The 21,877-nt window shown below is 45.6% G+C and overlaps 2 protein-coding genes across 2 annotated transcripts in view; both read right to left on the bottom strand.

Moving 5' to 3' along the window:
- Rpl31 (ribosomal protein L31) overlaps nucleotides 1-21,877 on the bottom strand; it is a 306,946-nt gene that overhangs the window by 144,668 nt on the left and 140,401 nt on the right. The window lies entirely within an intron of this gene.
- Nucleotides 1-21,877, bottom strand: part of Npas2 (neuronal PAS domain protein 2) — a 157,246-nt gene that overhangs the window by 134,381 nt on the left and 988 nt on the right. The window lies entirely within an intron of this gene.

Raw genomic sequence — 21,877 nt, forward strand, 5'->3', positions numbered from 1 at the left:
CTAAGAACATATATAGTAAATGAGTCTCTGCCTTTCTTTTTTTTTGCGGGGGGGATGGGGGCATACCAGGGATTGAACTCGGGGGCACTCAACCACTGAGCCACATCTCCATCCCTATTTTGTATTTTATTTAGAGACAGGGTCTCACTGAGTTCTTAGTGCCTTGCCATTGCTGAGACTGGCTTTGAACTTGTGATCCTCCTGCCTCAGCCTCTTGAGCTGCCAGAATTATAGGCATGCGCTGCCAGCTCAGCGATTCTCTTCCTAAGTGCATGTTTTGGGGTGAAATAAAAGAGAAACTAGATGCCCCAGCAGCTCACAGTGGAACCTTCTATGGTCAGTGCAGGCTCATGGTGGATGATTGATGGCCCAGGTCCATATTATGGCTGTGTGATTCCAGGCAAATGACTGAAACTTCCTGGGCTTTAGTTTGTACTGTAATTTGAATATCCCCTCCAAAACCCAGATTGAATTGCCATCGTGATGACATTAGGAGGTGGAACCTTAAAGAAGTGATTAGACATGAGGGCTCCACCTTATGAACCAATTAACACTACTATCAAGTAATGGATTCCTGACAAAAAGGGTGAGTTCGGCTGACTTCCTCTATCTGTCTCAGTTCTCTCTTGCCCTTCTGCCTTCCACCATGTTGTGATGCAGCACAACAGCCCTCACCAGATGTCAGTGCCCTCATGCTCTTGGACTTAACCAGTCTCCAGAACCAGGAGCCAGACAAACTTCTATTCCTTATAATTTACCTAAGTCTGGTATTTTGTTATAGCAGCAAAAAAATGGACTGAGTTTGCAAGCTATGAAATGAGGAATGTGGAAGTTGATGATTACTATATTTAAAGCACTCCAACAACACAAAGCACAAATAAGTCTTCACTAAGTGATGCATATTATTATTAAAAGGCCAAGACCCCACAACCAAGATATTTCAGGTGAAGGACCTACTAAATAAAGAAATCTTATTTCATGCGGCTGAATTGCAAAATGCCTTATTCTTAGAATTCATAAAAATACTTGAAATAACTTAAGGACATGAATAATTGTTCTTTCAGTGACAAAAATAAATACTCTTTTTTAACTTTTAAAAAAAGGGCTCATTGTTATTCTTGGTAGTCAATGGCACAAGAGTTGTTATTAGGAGGGAAAAAAAATTTTTGACAGCTTTGAGTTAACTCCTACACACAGCGGATGTCATTTAATCTAAAAGTACAAACACACACAAAGGCAAGAGAAGAACTGTCTTTTTAAAACCATCCCCTCTTCAAAAATTGCAGATGTCTTTCAAAACCCTACATAATATTTTTAGAGTTTATTTATAGAACTTAAATACTTTAAACACATTTTATGGAAAACGTAATACTTTAAACTTTTTTTCCCATATACTCTAGAAAAGTGAAAGATTCCACCATAGCCCTTGACAATCAATGACATTGCCACTTAAGAAATTGCTCTAAATGTCAGAGCAAACACGCAATAAATATAAAAACCAAAAACCCATAGGATTGGGGAAACCACCACCAGAGGAACTCAAGAGGGTCCGCCAGTCCTGGAGGAGTGGCACTAGGGGACATGGGCACAGCCACCCCAGTTGGTCTGATATCCATTCACCTCAGCACCCAGAAGGGTAGCCACAGCCTCAAACTTTCAGGGGTGACACAAGAAGGAGCCTATTAGTATAGAAATCCCAGAATGGTTTGGAATAATCCATTCCTGGCCAGAAAACCCCTCTGGCATGAGAGGAACCATGTCAAGGCTGAGAATGGGAGCAAAATGACACCCGAGAGAATCTTTTATTGTCCAGGGAGGCCTTGGATAAGGAAGGCAGCCAGTCACTCTCAAAAATGGGCCAAAATTTAAGCCCAGACAGAGCTGTCCATGCCCTACAGAAAGTGTGCGCCTTGGAGAAGCAGTTCTCTAACGTGAACTCCAAGTTTAAGGGAAACAGTCAGGTGAGCACAACATACAAACCGCAGCGTTTGAAACCCCAAGGTCAGGGACACAGTTTCCCACCAGGGCTGACGTGAGACGGTAACCCCATGGCCCAACTGGTGATCACCCAGAGCCATCAGAATGCCTGATGTCACCCAGGCAGCTTTCTGACTACCTCCATACCCGACAGCGAGCTGACAGTCCCAGTGGACTTGCCGGAATTCAGGCTGCTTTCTTCAGCAGTAATCCAGGAAGTCAGAAATTACCAACCATCCATGAATGGCCAGGGCTTGATTAATAAGAGATCGCTGACCCAGGCTGGGGTTGTGGCTCAGTGGTAGAGTGCTCGCCTAGTATGTGTGAGGCCCTGGGTTCCATCCTCAGCACCACATAAATATAAAATAGAGATACTGTGTCCACCTACAACTAAAAAATAAATATGAAAAAAAAAAAAGAGATCGCTGACCTAAGTTTTGTCCCCCTTCCAATGGAGGACCAACCACAGAAACCACAGATGCTCCCCTAACCCACCACACAGGTCAACCATGCCCAGCTAGCATGCCTCAGCTCTGATGCACCAACAGCTTCACTCCAGGGCACATCCAAGCCTCCCCTTTATTCCATTAGAGAGTTTTCTCACTTCTCTGCCTGTCATTGAGCCTCTGCCACACGTGCATGATGGTAGCCAATTCCATTGCTATTGAAAACTCTGAATGAAGAGTATGCTCTTATCTGGTTCATTTTTCTTTGTGGGGGGAGCATCAGGGATTGAACTCAGGGGGCACTCAACCACTGAGCCACATCCCAGCCCTATTTTGTATTTTATTTAGAGACAGGGTCTCGCTGAGTTGCTTAGCACCTCGCTTTTGCTGAGGCTGGTTTTGAACTCATGATCCTCCTGCCTCAGCCTCCTGAGCCGCTGGGATGACAGGTGTGCGCCACCGCGCCCGGCTTGGTTGATCTTTCCTACAGGTACAGTGTCTCTCTCGTGAATTCCATTCCCTTGCCTTCTGGCTCCTCTTCTAACCAAGTGGCAAAGAATATTAATTAATTTCAGTGGAAAGGTTGTCGGCTGCTCTAGGAAAAGGTGCAGCTGCACACACCCCGTGCGTACAATCACAGAATGCTCACTTCTCACGTTCAGGGAGCACGCGTGACTCATATGGAAAGCATCAAATAGTAAGAGTCGCTGACCTGGAATGAGAGACATCGAAAGTTCACCTGTATGCCTGGGATGCTGGAAGACTCAATGGAAAGGAAAGGCCCCAAGAGTTTGTTTCAAAATATCCCCCGCAGTCGATGCACATTTGTATCGAGCCCTGCACCTCTAATACTTGCAGAACCAGCAAGGAGTCGTGCAGAAACCTGTTCATGATCGCAGACTCCTCAACCTTGGGAGATTGAATGAGCAGAGAAAAGATCAACTTTCCAGTAGCATTTAGGGAGATTTATTTCTTTTAATTCTGCGAAATAGGGTGTTCCAAATATGAATAGCTATTTAGAAAGAATGTTCAAACTGCTTGCTGACCAGAGGTCCCCTCTCCAGACACCCTGGGCAAAAGTCCCACCAAGGTGCAAAGGCCTCCCAAAGTCCCCGTGTTCTTCACTCAATCCCAACACCTCAGTGTGGGGGGTGGTATCTGGAGAGGCCAGGAGGTCACGGGGGAGCTGCCCTTGTGGATGGGTCAGTGCTGGGTTGGATGAGTCCTGGAAGGAGTGGGCTCCTGATGTGAAGGTCGAGTTGCAGCCTCCTTGCTCTTGCTCTTGACCTCTCATCCTTCTACCTTCCTCCGCAGGACGTTGCAGAATGAAGGCCCTTGCCACACACTGGACTTTCCAGCCTCCAGAACCGTGAGACAAACAGGGTTTTGTTCATTATAAATGACCCAGTCCCGGGTGTCCTATTATAGCAGCAGAGAATGAACTAAGGGCCTTAGGGTCCTGATGAGTGCCGAGCCTCCCCGCTCCCCCTTGTGCCTGGTGTCTACTCCTCCCTGGCATCCCACACCCCGCACAGCGTTTGATACCGTGGGAGCCCGGTAAATGCTGGGCCATGGTCAGGTAGTTAGATCACTTCACTATGTATGGGGTTAACAACGCAAATCATGTATCGTTTGGGTTTGTAATGAAGAAAAACTCAGGCAGCCAGTCTGTGAGCTTGCAGAAAGTGACAGCTGATATGATCCTGTGACTCTATGCATCACGGATGTCCAGAAGACCAGGGGGTCCCACCTCCTGCCGCCATTTTGATTTTCTCTTCTCATGTCCTTCTGGATTATCCAATCACCGTAATATTCCACTTCTGACTCCTCCTGGACAAACACAGGACAAACCCATGGCATCCCTCCATTCTGCTCTGGGTCACTGGGACCCCATCCTCCAGCCTATCTGAGCAATTAGTTGATGACTGAGACAAGAAGGCTCTGAGGTGGAAGTCCTTGATACAGAAGTCCTTTATAATCCTCATGCACGTTCCTTTACAAAGGGACTCGTTAGCTTGATGAATGTCACCTACATCCTCTAAGGAAATGGGACCTTTGTTTTTTTTATGAAGTAAAAGTTAATGCTAATGCTGGAACTTGGAAAGCATCTGAACTTCAGTTACTTTTCTTCTTCCATTTAATGTAAGTGTTTGTTAAGAAAACATGGGTGAGGTCTTTTCAACAACTAGGACAAGATATAGCAAAACATAACAAAGATATACATTGAAAAAAATGTTCATGAACTTTTTCCTGAGACTGTCAAAACACCTTCCCACAAGGGTCTGGTTATCTATTTATCTAAATATGGGCCTCCTACCTGCCCCATTATCAAAACCAAATTGCTGTTTGTACCCTGGTTCTAATGAGCGAGTGGAATGGTAGTGGTGAGCTATCACCAATGATTAAAGCTCAAACAAAGCAGAGACTTTATACTTTGATCAGAACATGAATGAGATTCCCACACGAAGCTGATCAACAGTGGATACCAGGAACCGACATCAGCATTTTTCACTATTTGGGGGAATAGCTAGGGACAATCATTCCATCAGAGCCACACTTTTCTGTAAAAGAAAAAAAAAAAAAAAAAAAAACAACCCAGCTACGATTTAGTTTTTAAAAGGAGGGGTGTTTTGATGTTCCAAGTGCCTTTGCTGAAGAATAATAATACTGTGTGGACCCTCCTGCTCCGGACCATGAACCAGGCTGTGCTGATCTATCCTTCTAATTCCTAAAAATGGCTCAGAGACAAGGACATGGCTTCCTGGGCCAGCCAAGTGCCTGGTTATTTAGAGTGCTGTGCATGTTGGAGAGCAAGCCCCGCTGGCAATGGTTAGGCATTTAGATGCTCAGATACTGCAGAAACAGGAGGTGGCCGGGTCAGAGGAAAGAGGTCTTCATCAACATACCCAGACCAACAGCCAGAGTGCCTGCAGTTCTAGTCCCACACCCAAACCATGGGCAAGGTGCTAAGAGCCCAAGACAATTTTCTACATGGGTGCACACCACGCCCACAGAAGAGGGGTGGAACACAATGGGGTTCTCTGTTTCAGTGCCCAACAGACGCCACTCCCTTCCATCTAGAAAGAGGGAAAGAAACAATTGCTCCTTGGAGATGGGATGAAAGTGACCCAGGGTTCTTCTTCTGACCTTTTGGAATGTAAATGAAGTATCTCCAGGGGTGAGACAGCACCTGTGTATATCTACCTTTGGTTTGTATGAGCTAGAGGTATCTGCAAGGCCCGGCTTCATCTCCCTGGTCATGCAAATTCCCAGGGAGATAGAGTTCCAGTCTACCTGGCCTCTAAAGGCTCATTGCATGAACTTAAGCATGGGTGCATGTGTAGGCATACATGTGTAATGTGTGTGGGGGGGTGCAAGCATATATGGTTGCGTGTATGCCCGTGCATACATTTGTTTGCACATGCAAGCGTGTATGTGTATTGTGTTTGCATGCATGTGGCATGTGGTAGGGTGCATGTGTGTACATGCTTAGATGCAGGCACATGTGTGTGTGCATGCATGTTGAGCATGGGTGTCTGTGCACGTGTGGAGATGCAATCCTGCAGGGCAGTCTGGCTATCGAATGTTCTAACTCTTAGCCACTGGGCACACCAATTGGTCACAGGCCCATCTGGCCTCTCCACAGGCCCACAGCAAGATCTCAGCCACACAGATAGGGGTTATGGGGTTGTTTTTTTTTTTGAACTTTGTAGAGAATCCAATAGCGACACTGACGGGCAGTGCTTGCTTCCTGGCTGCCAGCCGTGACCCCTGAGGGACTGCTTACACCATCTCAGTGTGTCCTCAGAACATCACCAGGTCGGTCCCACAGCTATCCCCATCTACAGAGAAGGTCACAGAGGCGCTGGCGGGAAGCAGCTTTCCCACAGCACACAGCGCCAAGATGTGAAGCAGAGGCTGACGCTCCCTCCAAACTCCTGACTCCAAAGCACCAACCTCTGTACCTCCCCAGGCTTAGAGAATCCTCCTTCATTCCCACTCCCATGCTTTTTTTTTTTTAACCTTTGTAGTACTGGGGATTGAGCCCAGGGCACTCTGCCCCCAGACCCTTTTATTTTTTATTTCGAGACAGGGTCTCACTAAGTTACCCAGGCTGGCCTCGAACTTGCGATCCTCCTGACTCAGCCTCCTGAGTAGCTGGGATTCCAGGTGGGCGCCTCTGCACCAGCTTCCTTTTTCCATTTTTAACTAAAGGGGAATCAGACTGTCATTTGCTCTCTTCCCTTATCATTCCTGACCGCCTTTAACGGATGTGGTTCTCAATGTTCCTGCGATTTCTCAGGCATCTGATGTGCTCTGAGATATCCAGTTTGGAATCCCAGATCCTCGAGTCCAAAGCCTTGGAAGTATCAGGCTGTTGAGGATTCAGATAAACCTCTAAGAGGGCTGCAGGGGAAGGTCGTCTGGGGTCAGTGGCCAGTGGGCGGGGGGCATCAGAGGGTTTGGAGGACCCAGTCCCTGTGAACACAAGAGGATCTGATAAAATAGAACATCCGAGGACCTTGAGATGAATGGTTCAACTTTGAAAAGCTCCAACAAACAGCAGCTTCCTGACCTTTAGTGCAGTTCCATGAACACCAAGGGAGCACTTCCGCCTCCTGTCTGTGGGGCCCAGTGGGACCATTCAATGCATGTGCACAAGGTGTCACCACCAGATCCAGGGAACTGGCACATACATCACCCCAGATGTATTTCTTTGTGTTGATAACATTCAAAAATCCTCTCTACCAGCTGTTATGAGATAGCCAATTGATTGCTGTCAATCATAATTATCACACTGTGCTACAGAATATTTTTTTAAAAAATATTCTTCTTACCTAACTGCATGGCTGTATGGGCTAAACATCCTCTCTCCTCCCCCTACTTACCCTCCCCAACCTTTGGCAGCCTCTACTCTATTCTCTACCTCTGAAAGATCAGCTTTTGTAGCTTCTACCCATGAATTGAAAGCATGCAGTATTTATCCTTAGACAAGCACAAGTATTTTTAACTGATAAGAAATGATACTTCTAGAGATGCCAGGTGCCAATTTTTGATAACAATGAAAGGGAAGGAGAGAAACTGTGGAAGACCACACACACACACACACACAAATAATCTGTATTAGATGATAAATACATTTTCTAAAATTTGCTCCTAAATCTTGCACAAAATTTTTATCTTAAATTTTTGCATATTAAAAAAAATAATTTCTCCCATGCAAAACCCTTACACTCGAGTACCAACCATCTTCAAAGTGACGTCAGCTTCATTATGGCATTTGATCCTCACAAATGCCTTCTCTGGAAGGGGAGCCTGGTCTCAGTTTCTCAGGAGATTAACAGGAGTAAATCACTCCCCCACCTCCAAAAGGGGCTGGGCGAGGGTCTCCTGGCCCAGGTGTGATCTGCTGCATCTCAACTCACACTCACAATCAATCTCGAGAAAAACAAATCAGCTCATACGTTCAGGAAAAATAAACTTGAAATGTCTGTCACTTTCTATCTGAAATGGGAATCAGAAAAAAATGAGCTCAACTGGTTATGGAAATTGGGGGCTTAGAACACACTGCATTTTTCTTTTCAGTTGCAGCTATAACGAGGTCCCTGTTTCCAAAATGACCAACACACATGTCTCCCTGAGGACAGACAGGGCAAGACAGAAGGGAGGGGCAGAGAAGGAGGTGAGGAGGCCAAGAGGAACCTCACAAGACCTGGGATGGGAGCCGGAGGCCGGTCTCCTTGCTGGGCCTCAGCCTCAGTGTCCCCCTCATACCACGACAACTCGGGCTTCCTGGCCTCCGAGGCCTCTTCCGACATGGCCATTCCCTGACTCTCTCTCCCCTGGAGATGAGCCACTCCTGGTAATCGAGGTTGAGGACACCAGCGTCCCTTCTCTTCCTAGCACATGCCCAACTTTTCTCCACTTCAGCTGGAAGAGGAGCAGAAGACGAACTCAAGGAAAACCCAACTTACCTTCCTTCACATTGGAAACTCACTACACATACCGCCCAGAGTTTCTGGAAGTTTTGGAAAAGGATGTTGCAAAAGTCCAGACTATTTTCCTAATACCTGTCAATCCATAGCTCGGCATAACACAGAAAATGGGATGTTAGGATGATCTGTCCTTTTCGATTTTCACTTTTGGACAGAATGTAAAATAGATCCTTTCTAGGTCTCAGGATATCTGAATGAACTACCTCTTCTTCCTAAACTCAAATTCAATCTTCAACTTTGGTTGAAACAGAACCTCCTTGGACTATGACTAACTCTAGAACATGAAATACGTTCTGGAAGGATAAGGATTCATTCCTGCATGATTCAGGTGTCATGAACAAAATAATTGACCAGAAGTAGCAATGATAGCATGGACTGAAGCCTCTCAAACTGTGAGCCAAATAAACCTTTCATCTTTATAAGCTGGTTACCTCAGGTATTTTGTTATGATAAAGGAAAGCTGACTTCGGTAATTGTGCACCCCCGATGGGCATAATCAGAACTCTGAGTTACCCCTACAATCATCCTTAACTCCAGACTGCATTGTTTCATGTCTGGCTCTGACAACAAGTAATCAAAACCCTATCACTCCCATCACCATTATTCAAAGCACAAATTTGTCATTTCTTCCATCCGCCACCCTCCCTAACTCAGTCTGAGCACTGGTCTCCTAGAACTCTCTGAAAGCATACACAACCCAGAATAACTCAGATAGATGTTACTAAGGATTCTGTTTTGTTTTGTTTTGTTTTTTAATTGCTCAAGACAGGGTAATATGCCAATTCTGAGAACTCCACATCTTGGAGGTACGAATCTATGATAGTTGAAAGAAATTTGATTTTGTGTGTATAAACGTGCATACATCATTGGGCAGACCAAATTATTCTGATGTTCATTTTCAGATTGTCTGTTGTCCTAAATGGTGGTAACAGGAAGATAGACAAAGATACACCAGATGGAACAGGACTCCTCAATTGTCCCCTGACAAAAAGAACTTTGCCCACAGCTGCCAAAACTGGCAGAGGGGTGCGGGTGTCCTGACCCGGCCCTAGTGAGTTAGGTGGAACACCGTGGGGATGCTCCCCGAGAGTTCAGCTGAGGATACAACTTAGAAAAACCCTGTTGGGAAAAGTCTATGATACCTCATTTGCTCATTTTTGCCTTTAGAGTTTACTGAGTGCTGAGGCCACTGCCCCTGTGTGGAGGGGACCTTTCAGGGTAACCCTGAGGGATTTCTAGAAGGCGCTTCTGGAAACTTCTCCATGAATCAGCCCGTTGCTCGTTTTCTGGCCGCCCTGGACTGAGGCAGCCTGGGTGAAACAGTGGCTCACAAACGTGGTCCCAGGTGGCCCCTGCCTTTCTGCACCGACTTCACCATTGAGCTCGGCTGAAGAGAGATGTACCTGGCTCCAGATAATGAGGAGAGACAGAACCAGTGTCCTGATTTAACAGCCCTCATTACAGTCACAGAAACAATTTTTGAAAAGCAGGTTAGCTACTAAAGAGATGGCAAGGAACAGAATAATGATTTTGCCCTAAAAAAAGACTCTCCTGAAAGCATCCCTCTTCGGAGCCCTTTCACCCAGGCCTTCTCCTCCGGAGGGCCAGGCGGGACCCAGACACCACATGGCATGTGCCCGGTGGCCTCACGACAACCTCACCCCAGAGAAAACCACTTCAGCCAAAGAAGTCATGTTTCGAATGCTTAATGGGTTCTAGACACCTCCTCTATCTTCTTGGAAGTGGCATTTCAGAAAAAGTAAATAAACACTGGCTGTTCTATTTTTGGTCCTTCTTGAAAGGACCAGAGCTCTGGTCTGGCTCTCCTGGTGTGAGTCATTTAACTTCTCTGAACCTCAGCGTCTTATATGTAAAAGAGGAACAAGAGCGTGCTTCCCCCCAGAGCCTGTTGTCTGATCACAGCAGTGACTGTGTGTGACAGGGACAGGTGTCCTCCTCCCAAACCACCCTGAGACCTGATGATTATGGAACAGTTGCCCAGCTGGTTATGGAACAAGGACCAAGACATGCTAAAGGAGTGGCAGTGATAAGGTTATGGGGGTCAGAAGGACAGGTGACAAAATCCCATGGTGTACCCTGCCCTCCAGTGCCATGCCTGAGAAGAGCTACTAAAAACTGTTAGAATAGCCAGGCGCAAACTGCGGCACATCCCCCTAATCCCATCAGCTCAGGAGGCTGAGGCAGGAGAACTACAAGTTCAAAGCCAGCCTCAGCAACTTAGTGAGGTGCTAAGCAACTCAGTGAGACCCTGTCCCTACATAAAACCCAAAATAGGGCTGGGGATGTGGCTCAGTGGCCGAGTGGCCCTGAGTTCAATCCCTGGTAACCTCACACCCCCAAACTGTTAAAATAAGTTATAGCCTGATGAGAAATATAAGTTCTGGTATTTTATTACCGAGAGTGTGACTATATGAATTATATGATACAATATAATTAACAATATTGTATCATTTAATGCAAAGAGGTAGAAGAGAGGATTCTGAATGTTTTTGTCAGAGAAACGATACATGTTTGAGATAATGGATAAGCTGAGTTTCCCAAGTTAATCAATGCACAAAAAATCAACATACAAGAGGAGTACATGGTACCCCACCAAGATGCACAATTATCTGTCAATTTTTTTAACTGAAGGAGGGCTGGGGGCGTAGCACAGTGGTAGAGTGCTTGCCTAGCACAGGCAAGGCCTTGGGTTCGATCCCCAGTACTGCAAAAACAAAAAAGCAGGCATTTAATTTTTTATCACAGATCTGAGTGAGCTGCTCTGCGCACTCACTTTGTTTATCTAGAAGTCACATGTCACAGTCTACCAGAGGGAGCCGCTTCCCAGAAGCCAACCCGGACAATCTGTATCCAACCTTGTCCTCGTTTCTCCCCGTACCCAGCTGCCTCCAGAATGCCGCCTGCCTTATCTTGTGCTCATGTCAGAGCGCAGATTGTGGAGAGCGCAGAGAGATAAGGCGATTGCAGGCCAAAGTCAGCAGCAGGCTGCTCTCACAGTTTCTGGGGGTGACTGTGAGCTGGGGTGGCCTTGCTCCTGCAGACCTGAGCCAAGACCCCTGATTGTTCAGGTGAAGAAACCTCCTCAGACCTCCACAGAGAGAGGGCAGCACTGAGCACCCGAGAGGGGACAGCAGGCCTGCTGGGCCCACAGGACCAGGCCCCTTTGCTGTGTGCATCTCCAGTTTTCATCTGGAAATCATCATCCAATTGCACTGTGCAATCATGAGCTCCTCTCCTTTCACCTCCAACCAACTTAACCCCCAGAGGGGCGCAAATGTGTGACCCCGTCAAAAGAATAAACTGGTCCCACTGAAAATCAGGGGGTCCTTATTGTTTGGTGGATTGTGACACAGAAGAAAAAATAATAACAGCATCTTTCTAGGGTGGTTAAAACAGAACTTCAATTCCTGAAGCCAATCCTCTCTAGAAAAAGAAATGAAAGGTCACACGAATAGCACATGTCACATTTGTCCTGGTAAAGTGGCCCCACACGGCTACCTCATAAAAATTGCAGAATCCATGGGAATACACAGTCTATTTGATTTGTACTGATTTGTACAGACACAAAACAGTTAGGAGGGTACTTTGTTCTTATGAATGGCAAATGCTTTTGAAAGAAAACTGTGTGACCCCAAGCAACTGCCAAGACATTGTAAATGTGCGGTTTCCGTAGTTCAAGCATTTCATTCCCCCCTCCCCCGCCCCGTTACATTAGCTTTCAGGAGAACGCTGGGATATAGTGTGTTTTGTTTTGTTTTGTACTGGGGATTGAACTCAGGGGCACTCGACCACTGAGCCACATCCCCAGCCCTATTTTGGGTTTTATTAGAGACAGGGTCTCACTGAGTTGCTTAGCACCTCACTAAGTTGCTGAGGCTGGCCTTGAACTCTAGATCCTCCTGCCTCAGCCTCCCGAGCCACTGGGAATATATTGTGTTTTAAATTGCCAGCATGGACCTTGTCTAAAAACAATCAAGGACTTCATTTAAGGAGAAAACACTTTGCGGCTGGCATTGACCTGGCTGGGTGTGTGAGAGTTTGATCTACGACCTGCCCATAACAGCAAGAAATCAAACAGCACCATGACTTCTCATTTTAATAGAACTCTTCTCTCCTATCGGTGTTTAGCTTTGAGGATTGATTGACAGATGAAGAAACCCAGGCTTGGCGTATGTGGGATGTGCCAAGTCCAAGTGGTCATGTCTGGGTGCCAACCCTTTCCGCTGCAGGCACAAGCTGACTTCATTAAACCATGTGAAAGTGTCGCTGACACACACACAAGGAAAGCCACTCACATGCTGTGATTTAAAAGGAGGCCACAGGTCAGTGCTGGCCAAGGAGGACTGTTTCATAGGTATCTTAAAGAGTCAGATGGCCATGCACACAGAATGGCCAAACCCCAGGATGTCAGAAAACACACACACAGCCTCAAGGAAGTACGTGCTTAGGGTGCCACCCAAGGAACACCCAACAGGGGACGGGACTGCTGCTGAATAAAGCTGGGCAGACACTCAGCAAAGCTGAAACCTAAGGAGATTCTGTGTATAAAGTAGAGGTCAGATGGCTGACCCCTGGCCCCTGTGAACGCCTAACTTGTGCGAATACAGCAGAACATTACAGACACCGGGAACACCCAAAGAACTGTTCTTTTAAACATAAAGACGAGACAAACTGTTCTTTTTAAACCCTAAGCATTTAGTCTGCCACTAGACACCCCATCATTTCCTAGTTTTTTTTGCCACACAGAGGCGAACCCAGGGCCCCTCGGTTGGCAAGCAGCAACTTTCTTGTGGGAAGAATGCCACTATCCCGGTCAAGAGACCTGAGAGAGCAGAGCTGTGACATGGCAGAGGAGAAACAGGAGTCCTACAGGTAGCTCCGCACACCGCGGGCTGTGTGCACACCGTGGGTTCCACGGGGCAGATTCAACGACCGCACAGCCAAAGTATTCAAGGAAACAATGGCATCTGTACTGATCCCAGACACACTCCTTCCTGTCACTAAGCCATGAACCACAGCAGATAACAACTATGCACAGGTGTTTACACTGTATTGGGTGTTGTAAGAGATGTCGAGATGATTTACAGTGGATGGGAGAATGGACGCAGCTTCTAGGGTAATGAAGCATGGAGACCAGCTAAGCGTCTGCAGCAGGTTTCTAAAGTCATCCGAGGACAAGAATGCCGCAGTCTGGCTGGGCACAATTCAGGAGCCACTTGTCAAGCAGAAATGAACTTTATTTTTAGAACACACACACCACACCACACAGCTCTTCAGGAATTCCCTCAGAGCCCAACTGCCACCACCCATGGGCTGGGCCGTGTGGGCGGAGCCAAAAAAAGTCCCCCAATGAGCAGCTCCCTGGTCTGAAAGGGCGGGGAAACAGCCCAATGAGCATCACCGCAGAGGAGCCAATCAGCTGGCAGCTAGAAGTTTGCTGGGGCCATTGTGAGCCAATCATCAGCTGGCAGCTGGAAGTTTGCTGGGGCCCCTTGGGCTGTGGCTCTCAACACTAGAATGACGGATGAATGGTCCTGGCGGTGGAAAGGCAGACAAGGTGCTCTCTTGGCCCATAGAAGAGTCAGGTGTCATGGAGTTCCCGTGACACTAGTTAAGGGGGCCCATCTGCTGCTGGGAGGTGGGGAGCTTTCTCATTTCCTTCAGAGAATGCCCATGGGCCTGTCCTGCGTGGCTGCTGGGGACAGGGGTGCTCACAGACCCAGCCAGCGCCCCGTTTGCCAAGGGAGTTACGTGCACAGGAATGGGTGAAACTGACGATGTCAGGAATGGTGTCCAAGAGCCATGGCTGAGCCCAGCCAGGAAGCATCCTGGGAATAGCTAAAAAAGCAAATGCAAGGTTCAGGGATCCAAGAGCTGAGTCAGCATGCCAAGGGGCAAATGACAGCAAGATCGGGTGAAAAGGGTTAGACACGCAGGTCAGAGGACAGTGCAAGGTCAGGAGTGAGCTATGCAAGGCAGAAGAGTTTCATGACGGCCACCCTGAACTCCAAATCCAGGGTCTGTGTCTCCCCTGCACACAATCTCCAAAAGAGATGCTTTTTTTTTTTTAGATCAAATAAATGTTCAGAATATAGTCACAGCATGGAGATTGTTGGACCCCTGTTGGTGAAACCCGTGTATGTGAATGAGTGGTAGTTTCCAGGGGAGAGTAAAGCAGGTGACAAGCACGTGCGTCATCTGGGGACCAAGTGGAAACAGGCCACCTCACTGGAGAGTGGAGAGACAAAAGCTATGGGTGGAAAGTTCCAGAAGCAGCTCAAAAATAAGCAGCTCTGTTATCTCCACTGAAATCAGCCTGACCAGAGCCATCAAGCCAAGAGACGGTTATGAGTCAAGGCCCACATCTGAGGGGAAGCAGAAGTTCTCTAGCTTGAGGGACCTTAACTACCGCAAACTTGTCATGCTGAGTTGCCGTGAGTGAATTCCTCTCTCTAGGAGTCACTGGGAAGGAGAAGGGGGAGAGGCCACAGAGATCAAATCCTCCCTGACCATTGAGAAGGCCTTGGAGAGGTCACCTAAAGATGGCTATCTACCTGTGGTCATTGGATGAACTGATTCCAGAGCTAAACAGCAGCGGTTCTCAGCAACATTCCAGCCCCCACCACCCACACCCACCCCAAAAGTTGGGTGTTCAAGTTTTCCTTCTATTTTTATGAGCTCTTGGTCTCCAGGGAAACAGGCATCTGTTGCGGTAACCGATGGTGACACAGAGGGCCATGTGGACTGCACAAACCCACGTGTCCAAGTGGCGAGTGCACGATTGGTGGGATCCATGGAGCAGCCAGACTGACTCCTCTGTGTCCTTTCTCCAGCACACCTGCTCAAAAATCACCTCTCCAGCTCCCAGGCAGGGCCTGTCCCCACGGCTCTGTCAACAGCAGGCTGATCAGAGCGGTTCACCCTCTGGCCAGCTCAGCCGTGAAGCTGTGTATTTCTAAACAGTCTTAACCTCACAAAATAGGACAGTGGAAAATTACAGCCAACAGGTTCCAAAACGGAAAACACACTTGTTAACATTTGTATTTTAAATGTCCCCCAAAGATGTGTTTAAAAGATGAGCTGTCATCCTGTGACACTATTGGAAGCAGAGGAGCCTTTAAGAGGTGGGGCCTAGCAGAAGGCAGTGAGGTCACTGGGGGCGGGCCCTTGAGGAAAGACTGGGAGCCCCGCCCCTTCCTCTCTCTTTCACTTCCTAGTCGCCCTGAGGTAAACACAGCTCTGCTACCCCGTGCTTTCACCATGGTGTACCATCTCCTCACTGGCTCTAAAGCAACAGGACCAAGTGACCATGAACTGAAACCATGAGCCAAAATAAATCTTTCCTCCTTTTAAGTTGTTTATCTCAGGCATTTTGTCACAGCAACAGAAAGCTGACTAAACATCTGGATGTTTCTACATAACAGTTAAAGACAAATCTGAATTCCATTAAAGTGGACTCTTTGTGAAACTACCATACAAGGCCTGCTCCTGAGTGCCTGTGACTACAGGCTGGATTTGAAATGGAATTAAGGAGGACCAAAATGTTCATGTTTTTATGCCATAAATATAGATGTTAATTTAAAAAAAATGTTTAAATGGAGGCATTCTTATTTGTTGGGAGTCTCAATGGTTTCTTTTGTCATCTCTTAGGTTATTGCAGATACGTAATAACTAATCATTCTACTCATATCAAGATATTTGGGATGCTTTTGTGCAGACAACCAAGACCGAAAAGCTATGCTAGGTGCTTTACACTGTCCCCAGCAAGGCTACTGATTGTTTTTGAAGACATCTTTGTCTTGATGTCTTTTTGTCTTTTTAACATCTCCTTTCCTATCAGAGGACAGCATATGGTCAGCCTTCCCTGGTACAAGAGTGATACCTTGGCAAATGTGTCATTCCCTAAAAGCAATGACCAGTTCTTATGAGTTCCATCCATCCCGTTTCCTCCCCTGTCTTCTCTAGCAGAAGTGAAAAAAAAAAAAAAAATCCAAGAAACTGTCTTTCAGCTGGGTCTCATGTAGACACAAAGTACGTGTTTAAGTGACCACTGCGCCTTCAGAGAACGGGGTTCAGAGGCTGTCAGACTATAAATTCTGGGGCAGTTCACCATCTGATTGGACTTAGAAGGTTCTGGAAGGCCATCTCCTTGGGGTTTTCTTGGAAACAGATCACTGGAGGGGTGTGTCTCCTAACATCATTTTCAGGAAATTTTTCAAGGTTCCTGTAAGGCTGATTGTGTCTATTTATTTTTCATGACACTCCTCAATTTCAAAGATTCCCTTTTGTGCCTTCACACATCACTGAAACACTCCCCAAACAATCACATCTGTCCCAACCCACTCCCACCCTCCCGTTTGAATCCATGCATTCAACTAAACTGAGGTGGAAAATACTTTTTTAAACAAAAGTCCAACTGTACCAAACATGTACAGAACTTTTCCTCTCATTATTCCCTTAAGAAATACATTGTACAACTTTTACACTGTATTAGGTATTGTGAGTCATCTAGAGATAATCTAAAGTATACTAGATGTGCATAATAAGTTCTATGCAGACACCATGCTGTTTACATAAAGGACTGCAGCATCCGTGGATTTTGGAGGGGAGTCTTGGAAATGATCCCTTGTGGACACTGAGGGATGACTGTATAGGTAGTCATTAAAATTATGTTTACATGTGATTTTTGATGACTAGGGAAATAAATGCTTATATTCAGATTAAGGGAAGCAACCAGAATAAGATTTGTAAGCAGTATTATCTCAAGCATGTGAAAATGCCCAGAAAAGAATTGGAAAATTGATAATACATAGCATTAGTTAAGATGGAGACGAGGCATCCTTACATACCAAATGGGAGAAATTCAAAGGGGCAGCTCTTTTGGTTGTCTATTAAGCAGCATCTATCAATATTTCAAACAGATGCATCTTTTTACCCAGAAATCCCTTCCTAGTAATCCTTGACCTAGAAAAACTTGAAGTGTACACAAAGATATACCGATAAGGAAGTTAATAAACACAAGGTTGGCAGTGAAGAAATGGAAACAAAACGTTTATCAATAGGAATGAACTAAGTTATTTCCCATCCCTTCTGAATAATACTCTGCAGCCTTTGAAAAGAAAGAAGTAGATGGGAAGTCATGAAGCAAAGACGTCTCAATGCCACAGTGTTGTTCTTTTTAAATGTCACTAAATATTATGCATAGAATGAGTTCTGTTTTTAAAACACATAAATGTATGTATGTAAACGCACCAGAAAACGACTAGCAGAACATACCCCGGGCTACCTCTGGAGAAGGGCAGAGAGTTATGGGAGGTATGAGTTAGCATGCTTTTGGCTACAGCTAACGAAAAACCTAACTGGACCTGTTGCACACAGAAATCAAGATCCTCAAAGTGCCCCAAAGCAGACTTTTGGGGACATTCAGAAGCTTAAGGACACCCCGATGCCACGTTCTTCACCTTTGTATGCCAGCCCAGGCTGTGCTGGTGGGTGACCACTGCCCAGCTCACAGGCATTAGGCCCATGTACCACACTAGAGGGGAAGAAAAGGGCAGTTTCTTCTCTTTCCTCTTTTTAAGACCAGGGAAACTCCCAGAAGCCTCTGAGCAACCCACCTGACATTTTATTGGGTAGGCCTAAGTCCATATCTTCACTCCTGAGCCAATCACAGACCAGGGCAGCAGGCCCACCCGGCTGCTTAGCCAATCAGGTTTTATCTTCTGAGACAGGTGGGAGAGGGAAGACTCCCCAGCATCACTAGGTTTCTGCCAGGCCAAGAAGCAGGGAGGACCTGCCAGCACAGGGGAAGGGAAGCTTGTTGTCCAGAATGGGTGCTGTGTTATCTGAAAATTTATGTAAGATCACACCCATGCATTTTGTAAAATCCAATATAAAAATAGTTTAATACCTAGAAGGGAGACGAAGAAATACACTTCAAAATATCGGGCAGTCTTCATTTTAAAAATTATTTTCTGTCTTTCCCAAACACTATGAGATGTACTTTGAAAAACAAACAAAAACCCCAGTGATTTTGAAAATCATCTTCCGCACTGAATATTTTGACCATCGATGGGCATAAAAAATTCTCTGTGAGACTGTAACTGTGACATTTTTGGTTCAGTAGAGGCAGGGAAAATCACATAGACTTGCCAGCTTACCTTTAGATGGGACTTTGATGGGGAACTTATACTAAAGTAAGAAGAACGGATTGATGGCTTTAATTCTTACAAGTGCCCAACCAGGGAATGGACTGATGTCATTCCAAGTGGAGAGGGGCTTGCCTTTCCCTCTGCACAGTATTTTTAAGGAGTGCATGAGGACCCAGGCACTGGTCTCTTCAGCGGAACCTACAGGACAGGTACCAGGCATAGACTCAGATGAATATAATCCTGGATGGGCCATCAAGGAAGCTAGCCACAAGCTAGGGGGCTGGGGCAGAAGGAGAGGTGAGCAGCTCCCACTCGTTCTAGTTTGCATCTGGATTAACTTCCATACTTGGCTGCTTGGCAGCCCTACCTGCCCGGTTCCCTACCGCCTGCCCTGAATTCGTGGGTCAACAAAATGGAATCTCTGATTGGTGATCTACGTGGAAAAACATGTAAGGAAATGTTTCCTCCTCCTTGTTGTCTAGCTCCCTCTCTTCTGTAGGACCATAAAAGCCATCGCTTTGGCTAGGCCTGACATTTACCCTTTACCCACAATCCTGGAAACCTGGCTAGGTCAGCATCCTTAGCACTATTTTTCTTAGAAGGATGCTTAGGTTCAGAAAAGTTAAAAAGTGATTCCAAGTCACAGAACAGCTGAGCGGGGCATCTTCTCCAAATCTGTCTGACTTAAAAATCTGTGCTTTATTTCCTGCTAACTCACAAAGCTCTGTATTCATACACAACAGGTCAGCAATATGGAGTCCTCCCAGGAAATCCCCTCTCCCTGACTCCTCCCTGGCCACCACCCTGCAGTGGGGCATCCCAGGACCTCTTTTCCAGTCTAAAAATAATCAATCAATCTCTCTCCCTCTCTTCCATCTTGTCATCTCCCCAGGGGCAGACATGACCCATCTTTATTTTGGGACATCGGGGACTGCTATGTGATACATGCCCCATAAATGTGTGCTGGATTGGATTAAGTGTATCCCAGACCCCTACTGGGCTGCAGCACCTGGAAGATGTGGACTCATTCTAGTTTGCATCAGATCAACTTCCATACTGCAATTCAGGTGAGAACTGCAGGAGCCCAGACCCCAGCCCAGAACTCCTGGATTCAGGATGCATTAAACAAGGGCCCTCGTGATTCAGGAGCACTGTGCTGCCCCACGCCCCTCACCCCTTTCCATGGTGTTTATTCCATACCCGTGTAGGGGGCACGCTCTCTCCTTTTTATTCTACATCATCAAATGGAACTACATATGAAGAGCGGCAAAAGTTCAAGTGGTGTTTGGGGAAAATTTACCAGAGAAATGACTTTGCCTAAAATACCAAGCCGTCCCTAATTTCAGTTGAAGAACTCAAATTAGAAGCAGTCGTGCCTCAAAGACTGCATGAAAAATTCCCCTTTTAAACATATGCTCATATTTAATAAATGCTTATTTAGTTCTCTAAGGTACTATTAATCATCAGGTTTAAATAGGATTACTCACAGTTAAGTACTCCATTAGCATTCAGAAATTTCTAACCTTTGGATAGTGCTTACCAACAATTCAGCTCATTTCCCACACTTATTTATTGAGCATCTATTATGAAGAAGACTTCAAAGGGATGAGATGAAGAGATGAGATATGAATGTGACAGTCCCTGACCTCTTGTCTTTGCTACAAATAGAACGAGGACCAGGAACATGCTAATCAAACATTTCTGTAAGTAAATAGTGCATCAAGTACCATTTTCGCTATTTAAATGCGAAACTCAATTAGATGTGTGCTATGATGCAGCCAATTAAACTATTGGCATAAAACAGCCAGGAATACTGAGTCACCAAGCTATTTTCAACACCTTGCAGTCTGACCTGTCTTGGGAAAGATGTCACAGTGTGCCTGGTATCAGCATGGGACAGTCAGTATCTCCATTGGGTTGGAAGAACTGGCCATTCATATCAGGAAGAAGGCACATATTTGTTTTAAAAACTAAGAAAAAAGACAGCCCTTTGGCTTTTAAGGATCAAAAGCAAGACTGAAGAAAACAACCTAAAGATGGAGATTCAAAAAGTACACACACACATTATTTTAATCTTAAGACATTCAAGAACTTTGAATCTCTCACTTCAAAACAAGTAAGTGTTAAGAATGAGCTATAAAGGTTCCAAGAACTAAAAATGACTATACAAAATATAAGATGGATTCAACTTGTTAATGATGTGTGTTATTTATCATTTTCATTATTTTTAAATCACTTTCATAATTAGAGAGCCAGAAATATAAAACAGGGTCCAAATTTAAAAACAAAAACAAATGAACTTGAAAACAAGGCTTTTCTACATAAAGATCAATTTTTCAGTTACCATCTGAATACTCTCTTATCCTACCCAGGAATTTATTTTTCATCACACTAATTAGTAAAGTCTCACTTGGTTCTTTTCTTGGCATGCTTCACTGGGGGGGGGGGTGTTTTATTAATAACATATTTCCTCTAGAGTGTACTCCCTTCTTTCACCTCCATGGGAGTCTCTCTGGGGAGTAGTAAGAATAAAACCCTTCCTACATTTGTGCACAGTGGGACGGATCCGCAAATAAATAGAGGCATCGATTTCTGAGAAGAAAATGGCTAAACACAGCACATTTACAATTCTTCTAAGCCACATTCCACATTTCTTTGTAAGATGGAAGATAATTACTGAACGTCTTTATGTTGCACACTTTATTTTTAAATCTTTTACTAGACTGCCACTTCTACTGGTCCTGGTTGAGCTGAAAGGAAACACTGAATTTTCGCTTTTGTAACATAGTGGCCCAGGTCAGAGAAACTCTTCAACATTAAACTTATATTTATTTGAGGATTATTTTAAAAATAAATTGGGGGGGGGGGTATCTTTGGCAAACATTTTCCTTTAAGGAAATCTGAGCAGCAGAAAGATAGAGCTAGTATGTGCCCTTGAATTTGAAGGGTGCCTTCCAAGCAAGGCAGCTCTCTTTTTAATGCAAGCCATAATTAGTTGGTCAGTTCACCGGATGGGGACTTTGGTTGCTGTGAAAGAGACAGAGGTGTTGACAGAGCTGAGATTGGCCAGTAACTGGTTCAGAATTAATTTCCTGGGAAGTCCAAATAGGAAAACCCCTCCTATTAAGGAAAAGAAGGTTTGGGCTCTAATGATTCTGACCGACTAGCTCGCCTCCACTGATTAAGTAATTTAATAACCACTCAGTATTTTACCTGTAAAGCAACAGGCTAACCACTTTAAGGATCCTGGGGCGGATACCAAAGCAACCGGTAAAGAGGAAACGCT

This window comes from Marmota flaviventris, chromosome 14, assembly GCF_047511675.1.
Source record: "Marmota flaviventris isolate mMarFla1 chromosome 14, mMarFla1.hap1, whole genome shotgun sequence".
Taxonomy (NCBI): Eukaryota; Metazoa; Chordata; class Mammalia; order Rodentia; family Sciuridae; genus Marmota; species Marmota flaviventris.